Genomic DNA, 16,305 nt, shown 5'->3' with positions numbered 1-16,305 from the left:
AACAAATGGTCAGTCAGTTAAGCCAAGAGAAACACATGGTCTTGTATAATAAGGAAGAGTGGCCTGCAGTCTCTTCTTGGAAAAGCCCTTTTGTTAAAGATGATGACGACTCCCACCCACCTTCTGCCCCCGTTTTGTTTTTGTCTCCAGCTTTGGTGGGCGATGTTCCACTGAAACTGCCTACTGAATGGGTTCTTTCTGTTGTTCTAGAGTTGAGACTGTCCATTTACATCCTGTTTTCCAGGGCATAGATTATATGAGGTTTTACTTTGGTCATAAAATATGACCTAATAGTTAACACCTCTATAGTAATAGAATTAATTGGTTGAGAAGCTACAGAACGCTGAAGAACTTCAGAAAGTCAACTTTCAGGTCCACATGGATGCGAACAGAACAATTTTTGGTGGTTTCTTTTCAAAGTTGAACTTTTATTAAGTTGGAATGACTAAATTGTCTTTTTATGCTTCAAGCATGTTGGCGTCAGAAAATGAATATCACTTTACTCATTATCATTGTTGTATCTCACCAGAAATGAGCTACACGTCACATGTTCACAGATGACTGATATGTCAGACCACTTCCCATGAAAACCACACGCACAACTTAGTCTTTCTTGCTTAAAGAGTATTCACTAAATTAGTCACAAAAACATCACATAGTCAATCGTCTCATGACAAAGGGCTACAAAATAACTAAACAACAAAAACCACCCATTTAAAGACAATATTGCAATCAATCTTATGAAACCACACATTGCAAACAATGTGTTTTCCAGAACTCTGTTCTTTTGTTAAAGCAGTTGCAAGTTCCTCTTTTGATAGAAGGGCCTCTGTCTGTTTGTAACCTGCTGTACCACCACTCTTGAGTCAAATGAGCCGCCTGGCGCTTTCATTTAAGAGGAATGCTGGCAGCATTGCACCCTTTCAGACTCAAAGCGACACGGATGACATTTTCCCATTTGCACCATGCAATAAAAACATTTACTGCTGACACCAGTGTTTAGTGTTGAGTATCAGAGTCTTGGATGCTTGGGCCCAGACATTGAGTTCGAACAGTTATTTTCATCTAGAGCTTTAGTTGCACAGGTGTATGAATGTGTGTCTTGCTAACAAGTACTTCAGAGATCAATCAGATGAGGACAAGTACCTCCCTTAACTACAGAGAAGGGGCAGCCCCTGTGTCTAATATTCTAGTCAGTCTTGTAAACAACGACTACACAGGTCAAACATGTGACTGGTTATCGTCATGACAATTCAGTGCTTTTCATAGGAACAGCTCAGGGCAGATACCAGCCTTAAAATGCAATTACATGCAATTCAGGCTCACAAAGACTCTGAAAACAAAGAGCTTCACAGTTTAAAAGTTGTGAATAGAAGCAACCATTTCGCAAGCTCTAAAGCAACACGTGTGGTGAGCAGCTAAGCGAGTATCTAGCGTTTTACAGAAACGCACGCAGGCTTTGAACGAGCTGTGGGCGGTTGAGTTTAACAGAACATTAAACCACAAGTCACAGCTCTAAAAAGACTTGCTAATGAAAATGTGTTAGTTTCTGAGGGTTTAATATGAGGCTTTTTTAAATTAGGAACTATGGTCATGATCTGAACATATCGGTACGTGTGTACAGCATCGTATTGTCGATGAATGATGCTCGATCTGTTTGAAAAGTCCAAGCACAGATATTTGTATACAGTTTTATACTTTAAATCTAAAAAATGGCAACTGTTAGGCTAGTATATTAAGAAAACATTTACATAACTTTGATGTTTCAGTGGCTAAGGTTCATGGAAGTTGGTGGTGTGGCATAATTGGATGGTTAATCAGCCCAAAAGTGTCCAGTTTAGGAACACAGCATCCTCAGTTAGTCACACATTACATCAGCCATAGGAAAGTTTACTCACAAATTCTGTAGTTACATCACAACCTATGGGGGTGACTTAATATATTTTGTAAAATGACTAAAATAAGCCCCTAAAAAACTGAATATGTTTTTAACTGAGTGGGGTTGGAAGGTGGTTGCAGTTCATCTTTTAGCTGTGGACGATTGAAATCCCAGAACCATGGAGTCCCATGGAAACTCATTTACCACCCCCACATCCAAAAAGTTGTGTTTACAACATTACTTTATGGGTAGTATAGTACTATAATAAAGAGTTTTCTTTTGTGACTTGTCCTTGTGTGTGTGTATATATATATATATATATATATATATATATATATATTCTATTAGTGTTAAAACAGTTCAATCCAGAACCTTGAGCTGACTGTATAACATAATTCATGGAAATTCTGTATGACTAGTCATTCGGATACTTTTGTAAGATGTTAAATTAAAAGAGTCTTTGCCATATGTGACAATGGACCACAAAACCAGGGTCATTTTTTTAAATTGAGATTTATACATCACCTGAAGGCTGAATAAATAAGCCTTCTATTGATGTATAATTTGTTAGGAAATGACAATATTTGGCCAAGAAACAACTCTTTGAAAATCTGAAATTTGAGGGTGCGAAAAATCTAAATATGGAGAAGTTGTCCTAATGAAGTTCTTAGCAATGCATATTACTAATCAACAATTAGGTTTTATTATATTTACGGTAGGAAATTTACAAAATATCTTCATGGAACATGATCTTTACCCAAAATCCTTATGGCAGAAAAGAAAAATCGATAATATTAACCCATACTATGTATTTTTGGCTATTGCTGCGAATTTATCCATGCTACTCAAGACTGCTTTTATGGTTCAGGGTCACATATGAGAGTGGGTTTGCAGAGGATGCCAATTTGTTTCAGTTCAGCCTACATATTGACCTAATTGTTTAAAAAATAGCTCTGTTTACTCATTACATTCAGTTGAAATTGAAACTTGGTGTGACATTCAAAATCAGCTTCTGGCAGAATCGTCGAAGTTTAAAATAAACTGATAGTTAATTAAAATGACAAGACATTAAAAGAGAAGTGGTTTGATGTGTTATCAACAATGCTAATTAATACACTTCAATTAGATAATTTCTACTCTAGTAGACTAATAATTATGTACACACTTAGGAATGTTATACAATTCATGTCTTGTTTTCTAGCTTTATTTTTTATGCTTAAATGTCAACTACTTATTGTATCTGTGCCATATCACTCAACATGCTATAGGTCACCTCACAACCTGTTTCTTAGCAACAGCCACTCCTTGTTTACATTTTCATTGTGAGCCTCATTTAGTGTTCACAGTCCTCAAGAGATATTCCATCTATTGCATACGCACAAATTAATGCCCTGTTGTTGGTACCTTGCACATGAGCGCACATGCTTTAGTATCAGATTCTGCTGATTTGATGGATAACCGTGTTTTCACTAACTATGTTTCGCTCGTTTGTTTGTTTTGTACTTCTCGACTTACTTCAGGATATTGTCACTATCTGCTTAAGTAGATTTGAGATAATAAATACTTCTTTTTAAGCTCCCTCGTTTACAGCCTCGCATATTATTGTTGGCTTTTCTCATCTCGTTGCTATCATGAGCAAACGATGGCACTACAAAGACCAGCGTTCTTCTCAAATATTGACCCGAATAAAACCCAGCCACCAGCATCTGCATCTCGCCTCCTCACTAACCGGCAAACAACGACAACAAAATGGCAGTGCGTAATCTCTCTCCCATCACTGATCTCTGAAAGTCATTAGGGCTATTCTTTAGTACTATGTTCCTCTCTTGTTTCTTGTATTGAGAGATTTGAATGAAAGGATGGGGGAAGGGAAGCGTTATTTTATTGTGGTGTGTTTTTATTGCGGTGGTGTTTGCTTTGCGCTGTTCTTTTCCGCAGGTTATGAGCCCAGGTGAAGCTCAGGCACACATTCACATCAGCTCATTCAAACATTTCCAGCAGTGAATAAGTACCGTATCAAGAGCACATGCTGTCTGCGTGATTAAGAAAATTATTGATGTACAGTATGTAGTATCTTATAACATTGAGAACGCTATTCTGATTCAGGACCTGAAAATATGACTTTTGCAACAGTAGCTGGGTCACGGGTTGAATAATTATATGCAATTAGGCTGCAGTCAGTAGTTGTAAAAAGAGAGGTCTTCCTGTATACCCTTCCCATGGGTTTTATTAGCCAGCATGGATCTGAAAGCTGTCTAAACATATCGCTTACAGTACTGTGGACTCATCAGCCTCTCTGAGAATAATAGCAGCATATATTGCCACATTAAAAGTGAATGGAATTTGAGAGTCTGTTGAGTCCCAGTTAACTTTTTAACTTTTTATTTTTTACTTAGTCTGTAGCTTTATCCTATTTAACTGATATGTAATCACTTTATGGAAATGGAAATGACCTCCTTTTATGTTGCAGCCCGACTGACATATTGTCGTAATCGAGACCACATGACGTGACTAGAAATGAAAACTACGCCACATACTGCTCACGGCCCCTCCAGCTCCACAGGGCCAAAGGCAAACCTTACATAACTTATGATAAATGCTATGAATGTCAGTTATTTTGGGCCAGTTGTGTCAGCTATAAAGTATTTTATGATGCATTATATTCGAGGAGTGCCAGCCCTGCAGCTAGGAGTGTAGGACTTAGTTTTAGAGCCTGATGATTTTATCAATGTCTGTTGGGTTAGATAAATACAGAGACAGATAAAGGTTGTTCCAATTACCTATTAATTCAGGTGTGTTTAGGAAAATGACATCAATCAGTTTTAGATGCCAGTTTTTAGTCAGTTTTGTGTTTGTGTAAAATGGAGAAGTATTCAGAAGCTTGCTATATAAAAAAATGTAACCCTGGACCACAAAACCCATCATAAGTAGCATGGGTATATGTGTAGCAATAGCCAACAATACATTGTACGGGTCAAAATTAAGCAAAAAAACAGTTATAGATCATGTTCCATGAAGATATTTTATAATTTTCCTACCGTAAATGTATCAAAACTTCATTTTTGATTAGTAATATGCATTGCTAATAGTGGTGGGCGATATGGCAAAAAAATCATATCACGATTTTATCACAATTCTTTGACATGTTCGTTTTACTATCCTGTAAATTGTTTGAGCAGTACAGCCAAACTAATTTCCCTATTTTAAAAGAAAGACTTTCAAGGTAACTAAGTATAAAATAAAAAATAATAGCAGATATTTAGGCCAAAGAGAGCGAAGATAAAAATCTTTGTCATTATTTTATCTTTGTTATTGAAAAAATAAAAACAAAGAATATAAAATCTAAAAAGCGAAGCACTATATACATTATATACATCAATTGTACATTTATTCTTAGTAAAGCAACTGTACTAAAGTTCTTCAGTCAAGAGCAGTGAGTGATTTTTCTCTTTGTGTTTTGTTTTAATAACAATGAAAAGATTAGTTCACCCAAAAATAAACAAATTCTGTCATAGTATTTTATTTTAATACAATCATTTACTCACTCTCAGGTTGTTTTAAACCTGTTTTAAACTGAGTTTCTTTTTTCTGTTAAACGTTGTCTATTTGATAATTTCTATTATTCAATTCAATGGGAACCAGCTACTGTTTGGTCACCCACACTCTTCAAAATATCTTATTTTGTGTTTAGCACAAAAAAGAAATTAATACAGATTTCAGACAACATGTAAGTGAGTAAATAATGACAGAATTATGATTTTTGGGTGAACTATTCCTTTGTTGACAAGTGGCAGCATGTTTAGTACTGTCGCTTTAAGAGTTGCACGCATCTAATATACAAACAGACATCCGTTTTTCTCTCATTTGTTTATGTTCACTTTAGACATAAGCTTCTATAAACTATTTTTATATGTAAACCTTGTGTGTTTTGACAAAATTAGCATAATCAGACACGATACGTAACTTAGTAATTAGGCGCTATTTGACAGGATTTTAATGTGTGCGCACGTTTCAGGTGTACGTGCAGTGGAAAAGTCGGAACAGCACCAGAATTAAATGTTTAAGGCTTTAAAGCAAATAATGCACTTTTATGATTGTGAATAAGTGCAGAGTCCTGTGAGTGTAACTCTACCGCTGAGTTAATGCTGATGTGAATATATGATGCGTTGTACAGTATAATGAGATAGAGGCGAGTAGCACGATACTACGATATTTCTCAAAAGCAGATCGTGGAGACATTTTTATCGTCCACAATTATAAATCGTCATATCGCACACCCCTAGAACTTTGTTTGGACAACTTTAAAGGTGATTTTTCTCAATATTTAGATTTTTTTGAACCCTCTGATTCCAGATTTTCAAATAGTTGTATTTTGACCAAATATTGTCTTATCCTAACAAATCATACATCAATGGAAAGCTTATTTATTTACATGATGTATAAATCTCAATTTCAAAAAACTGACCCTTATGGACCCTTAAGGTTTTGTTGTCCAGGGTTACATATCTTAAAATAATATTGATACTAAAAACCTAAGTTTTTGTTTGGAAGGTTTAAATGCTGGTTTTTGCAGCTTTTGCCCTTGTGGACACCTCACTCGGTTTGTGTCCAGACCTGTTTGGAATGCTATTTCCATTTAAAAGCCAGCGTTTCTTTGTACCCCTAGCTTGTAGATGCTTAGCTATGATTTCAGGCAAGAGATTTCGTTCCCATGTATGCTTTTTGTTCTGCAAGGCCTTGAGCGTCAAGAAAGGAACTTTAAGTACACCAACGTGCAGTTAGTTTCTCTTTCGCTGACTGTGAACTAAAAAGTGAACTTTGAATTTTACTGCTTTACGGTTAGCGAAAACCTTGTGATGACTATGGTCTTATCAGAGGTGGAAAGAAACCTGTGTCGTCACTGGATGTTTAGGGTTCCCAGAATTTATTTTGAAGCGTGTGGGTGCAATGCAGGCATGTTTTGCTGCTGTATTCAGTGTGCATTTTTCCCTCCTTGTGCAGACATATGCTGTGACATGTTGGTATTGGTATGAGTGTAAACACATCGGGGATGGGTGAGTCAAGATGGCGGGGGTGGCGCTATTTCACAACAGTGCATATGTCGCCATAGACGAAAGCATGATAAATACAGCCTCAGGAGAGCTGGAACGTCCTCATTTATCAAGGGCGGCATTATCAGTGAAACAAGCCTTGATTTCTACCAGGTTTAACTGAGCTGGCAGTGAATTCAGTGTGTGTATATTAAAGTTAGTTGGCTTCATTTGAGTGCGAGAGATGTTCCAGATGTTATTTCAGAAGCTAAATCATAAGGAGAGTAAGTCAATGAGAGCTTTTTTTAGCAAACACTGAGGTTTAAGGTTTGATGTGTTACAGATTTTACAGATTCTAAACATGGTCAGATGATTGTGAGTGAGAGGGAGGTGCAAACACTTGAGATTCAAGTCAGTATTGGGCTGAAAGCCCTGAGCTTCTCCAGTCTTGTCATGCTCTGAATTGTTCCTGCATAGAAGCCAAAACATTTTCTCTTTGTACCGAAATATCTCAAATGTTTTTCATATTGCATATGCAGCTGAAGGCAAGCAGATACTGTGCAAAAGATCCTATCAATTAGATGCTGAGAGGTTCTGCAACCAGCACATCATATGGAAACCACTGAATGTTTACAGTACATGCAATACCATAAGATATTATTTTCCCAATCAAAATCCCTATTAATAATAGATAATTAGTTGTGCTTACTCATTTTGTCTATTTTTACTCTGACGTTATGTTTTTCGTTATCTAATATTCACTGAAACTTACTATAGTCTTTAAAAAACTGCCAATATCCATTTTCAGAATATGTGTTTTTGAAATATTGTAGTGTTGTGATGCCTAAACTCACTTGTGGTATCAAAATGACTGATTTTAGTTATTAGTTAATTAAACAAATTATTTAATTTTAATATCAGCCATTTGTCTGTTACCAGCCATAACATGAAAATCGTTATCTGGTTAGTGGTATCGAACAGAATTTTAACATCGCTGCATGCCTAAAATCATTCCAATGCCACAATGCCATTTTGCAAATACTGGCAGTTGTAGGTGGCAGAATTTCAAATGGATACCTTTTACCTTTTAGGCCTCAAAGTTTAAAGTACAAGAACTTTTGTCTTTTTTAGCCCCTGTGGCAATTTCCTGTCCTGTTTTCACAAGTCTGACGTGTCTTCCTATCTGTGGTGTGCGGCCTGTTGCCACATAGTAGAAACAGATCACGGGGAAGAACATTTTTAACATTTTGTAGCACACACCATGTGCCTTTTAAGAAGTCCATCAGTTGGGGTCAGCTCGCTGCTGGTAAGATATAATCTGCTTACATTTTTAAACATCAGCCCTTCTCTTGCCCATCAGCGTCCGTGCCGGTGCCTGAGGACACTACATTCACATAGAGGAAATAGCTAAGCGTTTAGTAGCATGAGATGAACCCTGAGAGTGAGATGTTGAGAGAGGAAGTGAGTAAGGGTGCACCGAGTTCTGTTCCTCATGTTGTTTTCTCAGTAATTAACCCCTGTCTGCAACACCCTTGCTACACTGAATTTAGTCTGTAAAACAGGCGTCATTAAATATATGTATTTTGAAATCATGAGATTTGTGTTTGTGAGGTCTTGATTTGATGGTTTTAGTTGATAATACCATGTCTGATTGTGCGTAGGGTGGTATCAGTGCAGTAGGATGATATCTGAGATAAGTGAAGATGTCTGAAGATGCTTTTTTAGAATTCTGAGAAGCTTGTTTTGTTGTTCTCAGAAGCAAACCACTGAATGGTGGCATGATCTGAGGGTAATGAGGAAGGGTTTCGGTGTAAAAGTAGGGGGCCTTGAGAATCGTTTTTTGTGCAAAAATGATTGTAATTGTTACATAAGATGCTGTTGTTCAAACATTTTTTTTTTCTTAAATTTTCTAACAGTGGTTACCAGCTAAATAGAAATGCATGACATTCAAACATGTTGAAAACACAAAGTTGAAAAAGTGAGAAATACAGAGTCTAAGAGGAAGGGGAAGAAGTTTCCACTCTCAAAATGAGAGAGAAGTGTTCACTTGTTTGTGGTCTAACAGTCAGGAAGTAGCAGAAACCGACTGCTCAGTGATGCATTTCCTGTCACTGCAAGATTCACAGGTCAGTTGTGGCTGTTCTCTTTCCTTTGCGTTTATCTCGCTTTAGTTTTAGGGTTCCATTACTGTGGCTTAAAGTTTGACCAACTGGTAACTCATTTCATAGGGTGGGTTATATAATTTCAGGCAGTAAAAAATCTTGTAGCAGCTAAAGTGAAGAAAAAGTGATTGTCTGACATTTTAAAATTCAATTTGAATTGTTTGTAAAACCGTCAATCACTTTTTCATAAGCGTGGATGCTCTTTGTCATCTCATCAAAAGTTTCCATCTGGCATAGATGCACACAACTGGTTTTAAACAAGCGTCTTAAACCCTAATGAGTTTAGTGGCCTGGATTTTGCCTTCACCTGGCCTCAGTCTCTCCTCCCTAGCCTTTAATGTTTGGAGAGCTGAGCTCCAGGCTCAGAGATAACAGCTCCTGTCTTAGGTGGGTGTGGGCCCCTAGACTTTTTCTAGCGCCTCGAGGCGGAGTGGAAAAGTACAAGACTTGCGAGATGAGATTAAATTTGCTTCTTCTGCAAAGGTAGCAGAGGGTAAAGCCTTTCTTCTCTCTCGGTTTTAGTGGTTCTCGAAGCAACGTGTTTGTCTCTCTCCTTCTTTTTTTTTTGTCTTCATCCCCCTTCCTTCACAGAGGTTGCTCAAGTTTTTATAACGTGTATGTTTTTATCCTTAAAACACTTTTTTGGCGTTTATATTAGATTCACACTCTGAATTGTCGACTGCTGTGACAGAAGTTGCTATGTCGTGTTTTTGTAGACTGATGTGGCAGTGGGAGTTGTTCGATGCTGGTCTCATTAATTGCAGTCTCTCTTGTTCTGTTGAATTAGCAAACATTCGCCTCACAGGCCCTTGACCTTTCTCCCTAATGTATAATGCACTCTTCTCCACTTCTGTGACCAACAAAGGGGTGTGTGATGGTGACACTTTCACATCTCATTTAGAAGAAGAGAAAGAAAAGAGCCTTTTTGATCACTGTAAGAATGTCAAATACCAGTGCCGGTACTTTAAAAAGAAATGTACCTCATAGTCTTTCTGCAGTATTCATTTTGGTACCTTCGCTTTTTTTACTAAGTTAAGTGGCTGGTTTCAGACGTGCACATATGAACGCTCACCCATAATTGCACACGTGCTTTGTAAAGAACATTTGCGGTAATGCATATGCACATGTGAACAGTCAAATGTGCTTTTTGGTTATTATGGTCAAGATATAAATGTGTACGTTGGTTATGTCTAGTCTGAATGTTAGCGTGGAAAATCTGTCAAAAGAACATCTATATTAATACAAAAAATAGAAAACCAATCACTGCTTTTAAATGATTTCATTATCACATGTATTATCACATGTCATACATTATTGTTCAAAATAATAAATGTTTCTGAGCACCAGATCAGCATATTAGAATGATTTCTAAATGATCATGTGACACTGAACGACTGGAGTAGTGTTGCTGAAAATACAGCTTTGCTGTCACAGGAATGCATTTAAAGGGTTACTCCACCCCAAAATGAAAATTTTGTCATTCATCGCTTACCCCCATGTCTTTCCAAACCCGTGAAAGCTTTGTTTGTCTTTAGAACACAATTTAAGATATTTTGGATAAAAACCGGGAGGCTTTTGACTGTCCCATTGACTGACAGTTTAATATCACTGTCAACACCCAGAAAAGACATCATCAAAATTGTCCATCTGCCATCAGTGGTTCAATCTAAATTTTATGGAGAAACGAGAATACTTTTTGTACGCCAAGAGAAAAAATAACGATTTTACTTAACAGTTCTTCTCCTCCGCCTCAGCGCCATTATGGAGAGTATCCGCTGGACGCAAACTGTGTATGCCGGATACACTGTTTTCGTTCAAATCAAAGCGTAAATATACGAAGAAAACGTATCTGTAGTGCGGCGTACGCAGTTTGCGTCTAGTGAATGCTCTACAAAATGGCGTTACACTGACACAGGGGAGACGAATTGTTGAATAAAAACGTTTTTTCTTTTCTTTGCGTATTCTCGTCGCTTCATAAAATTTAGATTGAACCACTGATGGCAAATGGACTATTTTGAGAATGTCTTTCATACTTTTCTGGGTCTTGACAGTGGTATTTACCTGCCAGTCAATGGGACAGTCAAAAGCCTCCCGGTTTTCATCCAAATATCTTAAATTGTGTTCCAAAGACGAACTAAGCTTTTACGGGTTTGGAACGACACGGAGGTAACGTTAAGTGATCAATTTTTTATTTCGGGGTGGAGTAACCCTTTAATTTTAAAATTGTTAAAATATAAAAAAGTTATTTTAAATTGTTATAATTTTTCACAATGTTAATGTTTTGACTGTATTTTTGATCAAACATATTTAGTCTTGGTAAACATTAGGGAAAAACAATAAAAAAAAAAATCTGTATTTTTGTTTTTTATCAGTTTTCAATTTTTATATATATAGTTATCACATAAAGTAGTAGCATGACAGTAGCTTCTGTCAGGGCTGTTTAAACGACGGTGACCATATTATAGTTAAAGAGATGAGTTTGTCCTCGGCCTTAAGTTCATTATCGCAGCATTACAGGACTCCACTTTAGTTTAAGCGTCATATCCTTACAGGAACTAAGCTAAAAAAAAAAAACCCACATCTTTTGCTGAGTCAAGCAGATGACCCTGTTGAAAGAGGCTTTGTCCTCCATAATGATTGAAAGGGTGCTGTTGGCATAATTCCACCCTGAGTGTTTCTCTTCCCTTTGGTAAGTGTGAACAAGCCTTCAGATGTCTCACAAGAAACACATAAATGTTCACTAGCTCACTAGAGGTGTTTTAATGTCACATTTTCATAGTGGAGCCAGCAATTTGAAGTGTGTTTTTGCTGAAACGCTTGAGACTGGCATGTTCTGAAATGCCAGGAATGCCAGTCGTCCTTCCTGACCATGCAGGAAAAGCGCTTCACATTCCTCCCGCTTTCTCTCAGTCAGTGCCTCTCCGAAAGCTCTAGTATCCCAAGCTATTTCGAGAGGCATTCTAGACTAGTTTTTTCTCACATGTGTTGACATCACTATTGCCATGACATCACTCCCCACAGAGTAACTAGAGACGACTTCACCCTCTCCAAAACCTCCATCTCCATCCATTTCGGTGACGTCATCAGAATATGGCAACTCACGATCACACCACATGTTGAATCCATGAGTGTTCCCATCAAAATCGCTCACCTACGTTAGATGGTCATTCATGTTTGAATTTGCTTGCTCTGTGATTAAATTCCATTGTCAGGGTGACTCATGGCTTAGTCATTTGGTTGGCTTAAATTACCTCCTTTCATGGTCAACATTGAGCTCAGCTGAGGGGTGGGTGGGTCGACAGGGTCAACAGGGAAGATGTATTTGTCTGTAATCATTCTCCCCTCAAAACTGGTTATTCCATCCAACATTTTAGTCAGCGTCTTGCTTTATATTTACTTGTTTTGACAACACGGACTAGGCGCTTTGCCAGATCCGTACCAGCTGCTGCATTAGGACAATTAGAGGCTTGAATGGACGTTTTTCATGTACACCTCATAGTTTTACCTTGCTTGCTGAGCGTGTATCCTTGGCAAACCTCAGCTGTGGAGCAATTCCATGCGAGCCCCACCCTGGAGATTGTTTGCTTACTGAAGTCTTGAGTACTGAGTAACTCGCCCTCCCTCTCGGCGCCTCTGGATGACGTGCGGCAGGCCCTTGTTTTGGCCCATTTGCATGTGCATGTGTTGGGACGAGGCAAGTGTTGTCGCATCCACTTGTACGATTCCCAGGATGCAGTCACGGTGGCGTAGATCACTCGCCGTGTGCCCGGCACGAGGTCTCGTTATATACCGCTGGGAATCAGCGTGGAGAGCAGCATGATGCACGCAATCACAGATTTGCACGATTTTGCTCCCCACTAGGCTCATCTCTCTGTGTGAAATGTTCCCATCAATCCCATATCACACTTTCATTTGCCAGCACATCACCGTCAAATGGTGTGAATGACTTCATTACTCAAAAGCAGGCCTGTAGACCATGGCAAGATTGTCTAATAGAATTTCAAGCTGCGAGCTTTGGCTGCGGCGTACGCAGCTGCAGTTTGAGGTACACCGAGCGTTTTGAATCAAAAAGAAGAACTGAAAATGACACGAGGCCATTTTGAGCTAGTCTGTATAGGTGGAGGCAGAACTCAGCCATGCTCTCGCTTGGCGACTTCTGACCCCTGGCTAAAGCTGCGAAGACTTCATGGGCGAGTGCTTTCCCAGACTGCAGAGGTAGGCATGTCCCACTCTGTGTGTGGCCTTAATTTGCCAGGGGTATCACTATGGTTGTGATTATCATTTCTAGCACTCGATGGTACAGATATAGATGGTGCCTCAAATTGTGCGGTTTATTAAGAAGTATGCTTTTATTTGATATAAAATGCTGTAAAATACACCACAGATTTACCTTAGACATTAATAGAGACACCTGAGAATCTAGAAAACCAGAATATATAACAGAATATCTGTATATATTTTTTTTAGTTATTTTATTGGTTTACCGTTTAAATGCTTTATTTAGCAAGGATTCATTAAATTGATCAAAGGTGATTGTAAAGACATTTATAATGTTAAAAAAGATTTCTGTTTTAAATAGATGCTGTTCTTTTCAACTTTTTGTTATAGATTATAGATTATTATAGATTGTAATAAATTTACTTTTTTTTTTTTTTTTACTTTCAAAAATATTGAAAAAATGTATTTGCCCCACAACTGTAGTCTATATTAGATATATATGGGCAGATATTTTATTTTGTAGGCTTATTTTCTCTTTTATTTTTATTTTTTTATCGGAATTAGGAAAGGTCCATGAGGTGAGTTTTGAACACCTCTATTCCTCTATTTTTAACATAACACTGTTAAACGTTCCATAAATATAAATCTTGCAATGAACAACCATATTTTATAATGTACATTATAATGTAAATTCTAGAATTTTTAAAAGTCTTATTTGTGACCCTTTGTGACAAAACCAGTAATAAGGATCCATTTTTTGAAATTGAGATTTATACAATAAAGCTTTCCATTGATGTATGGTTTGTTAGGATAGGACAATATTTGGCTGAGATACAACTAGGCTATTTGAAAATCTGCAATCTGAGGGTGCAAAAAAATCTAAATATTGAGTAAATTGCCTTTAAAGTTGTCCAAAGAAGTTCTTACCAATGCATATTTTAATAAAAAATTAAGTTCTTATATATTTATGGTAGGAAATTTACAAAACATCTTCATGTAACATGATCTTTACTTAATATCCTAATGATTTTTGGCATAAAAGAAAATTGATCCATACCATGTATTTTTGGCTATTGCTACAAATATACCCATCCCACTTAGGTTTTATGGTCCAGGGTCAAATTTAGACAAAATAATTTAAAATCATAGTGAGCCATTTATCAGTTATCTGCCTTAACATGAAATGAATTATTGGTTTATTGGCTATTTTGATTTGATGTAAGCCGGTGTCAACCCCCCAGAACACCCTAGCAACCACGTAGCAACTCCCAGAGCATTGTGGTGGCAAGAAAATAAATCATTGTTTCAAAGAGCTTGTCTTGACCAAAGCAGGGAGAGGGAGCCATCAACAGGGTGCTCCAGATGTTGGCCCCATGCTGTGGGAAGGGAGGCAGTGCCGAATGGCTCTTGGGGGGGCCGTCTGGTTAGTGGTAATAATAGTCTGGGCCGCTCTGTCATGGCATACCTCATTCTGTTCCTCGCTCTCCTGGAGAGACGAGGCTGCACGAGATCCCATGTTGAGTATGGGACTCCAGCTGCTAAAGGGGTCTCGGGCACAGTCTGAGCTAAAGAGAACATTTACTTGACCTCCCTTCCACCCACACGGGCCTATCTTTCCTATTCACTTTATCTGCCCCTATTATACCCTTTACCCACCCACCCCACCAACCCTAACCCCCCCAGACACCATTCAACCTGGTATGCACTTGTTGACGCACACACTGTCCTTTCAAAGCAAACAAGCCCCACCCTGCCACAGAGGAGAATTGGGCTGCTCCACTGCCATTTTACACCCCCCTTCAGTGGTTCGGCCAAACCGCCTCTCCTCTCCCCACTGCTCTCGTTTAATCTTTAACCAGACTACAGCCCCTCCTGTTCCTCCTTGCTGCCTCAGGGCCGGACAGAGGGTACTCTTTTCTCTCAACAGCCTGTGATTCTCGTGTTTTTGGGATTTCTGTAGTTTAGCTGGCTTCAGTGTGAGGAGTGGACGTGGACTTTGGATGAGGGTGTGTTCTAGGCCTTTTTTTTTTTTTTTTTGCTCATGTGACTGATAACCCAACCTTGTTTACAGTACCCCTTTGATCAGGCTGGGTGATCTCATATCCTGTGGCGATCCATGCCCCTCCCCCCCTTCCTCCACACTGCCACTGAAGAGGTTCACTTATTACATCTGAACCTTGACGAATTAAACCAGGGATTCAAGATGACAGTAGACCAACTGTCTCGTAGCTTTTGCTAATTTTTGTTGATCATCTGCAACAAGAATAGTGTGAATGCTATTATTACTATAGCAATATTTAAATTCTACCTGATACCTATAAGCTGATTGTTTTTATTTTTGTGTTATGGGCACTCACTGATAAATTGCAGATTATCATAATTTTGTACTAATTTGTCTAAAATATTGCTGTCAAATGATTAATCGTGATTAATCGTGATTAATCACATCCAAAATAAAAGTTTTTGTTTACATAATATTTGTTTGTACTGTGTAAAAATTTTTATCTTCATATATTAAATATATTTATATATACTATAAATTATATAAATATAAATACGTAGTAATATTTTCAAAATATATACTGTATGTGTGTGCATTTATATAAGCCTGTACATAACTATTATACAAAGTACACAAATATATTATGTAAACAAAAACTTATTTTGGATTAATTACGACTTAATTGTTTGACAGCACTATTCTAAATAAATTAAAAGAGCAAAACATTACAAAATAAAATGAATGGTTTTAAATTCGGAGGTGAACTTGGGTATTACAACATTATAGATTGAAATATAAACATAAATAAATATTATTTTAAATATTTTAAAGAATTTTGCATATTATATAAATATAAAAATAATGATATAAATGATATAAATATATTATATAAATTATATAAATATTATTTATATTATATAAATATTATAAAAATAATTATAAAGATTATCAGTTATTTAATAAAATATATTTTAAATAATGAAGTAAATGTAAATAATTGTTTAAATATTATTT

General features: G+C 37.3%; 1 protein-coding gene across 4 annotated transcripts in view; it reads left to right on the top strand.

The window, feature by feature from the left end:
* The window catches only part of elf1 (E74-like ETS transcription factor 1), a 48,781-nt gene that overhangs the window by 16,001 nt on the left and 16,475 nt on the right, over positions 1-16,305 (top strand). Inside the window, exon 1 of one of the 4 annotated variants that reach the window (XM_051127334.1) lies at positions 8,127-8,215. The exons of the other annotated variants lie outside the window; for them this stretch is intronic. The gene's annotated coding sequence lies outside the window, so the exon portion shown is untranslated. Of the gene's footprint in view, positions 1-8,126; positions 8,216-16,305 lie in introns of those variants that run through there. 4 annotated transcript variants of the gene reach the window in all.

The sequence above is a fragment of the Labeo rohita genome, chromosome 14 (genome assembly GCF_022985175.1).
Source record: "Labeo rohita strain BAU-BD-2019 chromosome 14, IGBB_LRoh.1.0, whole genome shotgun sequence".
NCBI lineage: Eukaryota > Metazoa > Chordata > Actinopteri > Cypriniformes > Cyprinidae > Labeo > Labeo rohita.
Note: the sequence above shows the minus strand (reverse complement) of the source record. Positions and strands in the feature narration are given on the sequence as shown.